The sequence below is a fragment of the Lycium barbarum genome, chromosome 10, assembly GCF_019175385.1.
Source record: "Lycium barbarum isolate Lr01 chromosome 10, ASM1917538v2, whole genome shotgun sequence".
Lineage (NCBI taxonomy): Eukaryota > Viridiplantae > Streptophyta > Magnoliopsida > Solanales > Solanaceae > Lycium > Lycium barbarum.
In genome coordinates, this window is record NC_083346.1 from 84597498 (window position 1) to 84602198 (window position 4701).

The 4701-nt window shown below is 40.3% G+C and overlaps 1 long non-coding RNA gene across 1 annotated transcript; it reads right to left on the reverse strand.

Annotated features, from left to right (window-relative positions):
- Positions 1–228: 228 nt before the first annotated feature.
- On the reverse strand, positions 229–2950 carry LOC132614701 (uncharacterized). Its single transcript, XR_009572413.1, has 3 exons — positions 2514–2950; positions 1553–1603; positions 229–394 (listed from the first exon to the last, which is right to left on the reverse strand). It is a non-coding gene; the product is annotated as an uncharacterized LOC132614701 (long non-coding RNA).
- Positions 2951–4701: the final 1751 nt, after the last annotated feature.

A 4701-nucleotide genomic window follows, 5' to 3' on the forward strand; every position in this document is an offset into this window, starting at 1 on the left:
TCCAGAAAATTTTTGGCAGAGTTTCCTTTGTTTTACAGACTATCCAAAATAACCCTGCGCACAGAAAATACCAACAAAGGCCACACCGGCCAACAAAGCAATATATAAACGTATGCGGACCGGCCGCCGCGGCGAATGGGGTCGCCCCAAACACAACATATACCCACATCCATACAGAAAGACCCTAACCCACAAACATATCTACAGGCCTCTAACAGACATACAGAGTCATATGACGGGACAGGGCCCCGCCGTACCCGGAGTTGCCATACATACAGAATATACAGAAGACAGAAGATATATACCAAAAGTACACGCTCCGGACCAAAAGAGCTCTTCAAAATAGCAGAATCTGAGCCCTAGACTGGCGGCGTATCTTCAGGTGCGTCTGTACCTGCGGGCATGTAGCGCAGCCCCCGAAGAACCGAGGGTCAGTACGAAAAATGTACCGAGTATGTAAAGCAGAAACATAACAAACATAATCATAGTCTGAACCGGAAGCACAGAAATATAGCGGACAGAACCATAAATCAAACGGACGGATAGGATCATGGTCCAGACAGACGGGCAGAATCACAATCCATACGGACAGACGGAATCATAATCCATACGGACAGACAGAATTAGGATCCATACGGACAGACAGAATCATAACAGGGCACAGGAACGTGGTCGCCACTCCTCCCTTTGGCGCCACAACATCTCACATTTCAGGAGATTTCATATCTTCGAACATCTCCGTCACATAACACATCATATCATAACCACGGTAACCCCGGGGACAGATCACACGCCGGGAAACCGGACACATCATACTTCGTAACTTATTCACGGTAACCGGGGACGGACATATACCACAGTACCCCGGAACCGGACACATCATACTTCGGAATTCATACATGGGACCCGGCCCCCGACAAGGGACTCGGTGGCCCATCTGCACGATATAAACCGGCCTGGGATCCGGTGAAAGGAAGCATTGAGACATCCACATACATACAGATCGTTATACCGACTCAATCAAACTGAAGTAGGCCAAATGGCGAGTCAAATCAGAGTACTCGGATAGCGTTCATAATATGCGCCTATATCCTGCTTGGGAAGGCACGACGGATTATTACCAGAATTAGATTTTTAGATGTCAAAGCCATTTTGAAAAACTTATATAAAAAGTAGTCATATCATGATCAGAGTAACAGTCCAGATGTTGTCTGAGAAAGTCGGATAGAAACAAAGTAGTTGAAGTTATACAGAAAGTATCGGGCCTTGAGGGCCCACCTCGGACCAACCCGAGAAGACGTACGTAAATTACAGATAGTAGACCTTATGAGGTCGTCCATAATCATTTGGAAGTGTTCCGACTCCGTTTAGGAAAGTTTCGTACAAAAGTTCACTTTAAAGGCATTTTATAAGGAAATGGTTTCAATCGTACTGAAAGAATTGGAGCGGATTTCCATCTCGAATTCCGAGGAACGGAGTCGTATTCAAGGCTCGCGGCCGAGCCTATTACATTCAGAACATGCCTATGAATAAAGGGGTAGGCTTTACATACCTCGATTGCGCCTTACGCTCGCTTGGCTTCGATTCCAATCTCGTCCAGAATCTACAAATGGTCATGTTTACCAATTGTCAAATTCAAGACTTAAGACTCCAAATTCATTACATATTTGCCTACCGAAATTTCGGCAGCATTTCCTTTATACATATAACATCCCCAAAAGTTAAACACATCCAAACAATCAACGCAACCCAACAACAATATCCATAATGACCACAAGTATTTCAAAACACATAATATGGAACAATTTGCCATCTTTCCGTCATAACGTAACATCTTTCATTCCGACCTTACACTTCCAAACCAAACTTATTATTTTCATATTCATCACTCATCAAGATCACTACATCATAATTCAAAGGCATATCCTATCGTTTGCACCAAATATACATAAAATATGCACAATATACAAGTTTCCTACCAAAAGCATAATTCACCCACAACTTCCAATCTTTTAGCAAACATGTTCATCATATATTTCTATCTTTCAACTTCATCAATGACAACCATAATTTGCCTCTTAATACTTTCATTTCCATTTTTACATAAGTGACAATAAATTTGCATAATTTCCAACAACAACTTAACAACCATTCTTCCATGATAACAAAAACCATTATTCTTTCATTCACTTCACAATAACACACTTAACATACTAACAAGATTTAATTCACCTTCCATCATCCACATCACACCACACGGCCACATGCTATATTTTCCAACTTCCCCTAATTCATTCAACTTTCACTTCCAATATAAATTCCATCATAATCACAACTAGGATACAATACAAAATTCAACACATCTCAACCACACAATTATGCACACACACGGCCATACATATGCATACATACCAATACCATACAAACTTCCATATTTCCATAGTTTCTACCCATTCCTACATTCCACAACATAAACAAAGCTTCATAACATGAAAAGAACATAAGATTCTTACCTTTTTACCAACAAATTCTCCTTGCTACCAAAAATAGTTTCTTGCCAAAATAATTGTACCAAGTTGTAGTGAATCTTGCACTTAGTAATAATCCCACAAGAAATGGATTTTTGAACCAAGGATTTAACTCCGAGATTTTTTTTTTCTTTTCTTTTCTCTTTCTCTTCTTGGCCGTAGGCCTTTTTTCTTTTTCCTCTCAATTTTATGTTCTTGAAACTTCTTGAAAAGGAAAGAATTATGGATCATCTTCTTATTAATACATGAGTTAAATTTATTGTGGGCTTGGGCCATTTTAATTACCATGGCCGGCCACCCTTTGCATATTTGGGCCTTCTCTTTTTTTTTTTTTTTGATTCCCCAAGCCCAATTACTTATGGCTAATTTAAAATTCCCGAGGCTAATTTCCGAAATTCCAATTTTTGCCCTTGGCCTTCCTCCGTATTTCACACCAATGGCAAGGTCTCGGGAACCGTAACACATCATACTGCTGAATATGTCATAGTACGCACGAGCACAAAACCGGCCCGGGATCCGGCGAACGATAGCATAATAACATGCACGAGCGGAGTAGTGAGAAACTAATGCAATTTACATATAAAAACATTTGTGAAGACTTGGTATGACATATATACCTCTTCCATAACATAAAAGAATAGAATTATTACCTTTTTCTTCAAACTTCCACTTTCCGCAAACGTAGTTTTCTCGCTTAGCTAATTATACCACGTTAGAGAGCGTCTTGAACTTAATAAGAATTCCAGAAGAAAAAGATTTTTGGGTCAAAGTTGAAGAACTTGGAATTTTTTTCTTCTTATTCTCTTGTTGGCCGAATAGTCTCCTCCCTTGGCTCTCACTTTTCTTTCTTGAAATTTCTTGAATATGAATGAAGAATAAGTCCCTTTTAAGTCTATTTATCACATGATTTTAATGACATGGGCTTGGGCCTTTTTATTTTTCCATGGCCGGCCACCCTCCTTAATTGGGCCTCTATTTTTTGTAATTTTCTTTCCTAGCCCAATTACTTGGTTAAATAATTGGTAACTCACGAAACTAATTTCTGGAATTCCAATTTTTCCCTTAGCCTTCCTCCGTATTTCCGCATCAATATTTTTCATGAACAACAACATACATATTAACCAAAATCAAAATATTGCCCTATATCATACAAGGCACAATTGTTTCGAAATTTCCAAGTATGCAAAAACACGGGATATAACATTATCGTGCACAGTTTCACTGCATTATTCACCGAGTCCCTTACTAAAGGGCCGGGTACGGTATATGATGATATGATGATATGATTATGACACCGAGTCCCATGATTGGCCAGGTGCGACATACGTGTACACGACTTTATTCACCGAGTCCCTTACTAGAGGATCGGGTACGGTATATGTATATGATGATATGATAGCATATGACGACTTTATTCACCGAGTCCCTTACTAGAGGGCCGGGTACGGTATATATATATGATGATATGATGGCATATGATGACTTTATTCACCGAGTCCCTCACTAGAGGGCCGGGTACGGTATATATATGTATACGATGATATGATGATATGACGATATAATGATATGATTATGGCGCCGACTCCCATAATGGGCCGGGTACGGTATATGATAATGATATGTATGATTTGGTTTGTAAGGTACATGTACAGTGATTTCTTGATTATCATACTTGTCTCCTGGAATCTCTGCTTCAGTTATGATCTTCCTTATTTTATTTCATGCTTTATATACTCAGTACATAATCCGTACTGACCCCCTTCCTTCGGGGGGCTGCGTTTCATGCCCGCAGGTACAGATAGTCGGTTTGGCGACCCTTCGGCATAGGACTACTACTTAGCTTTTTGGAGAGCTCCGTTGTTCCGGAGTCTAGACTCTTAATACAGATCTTATGATATATATATGTATATGTTATCCAGGGGTACGACGGGGCCCTTTCCCGTCATATTGCGCTATTCGTACTCTTAGAGGTCTGTAGACATATGTGTAGGTTGTGTATAAGTCCTGTTCAGCAGTGTCTATACGATCTGCTATGATGTGATGTCCGTCTGTAATGGCAGCCTTGTCGGCTTGCATATGACATGATATTGATGAGTAATGGCAGCCCTGTCGGCTTGCATATGACATGATATTGATGAGTAGTGGCAGCCTTGTCGGCTTGCGTATCCTTTTA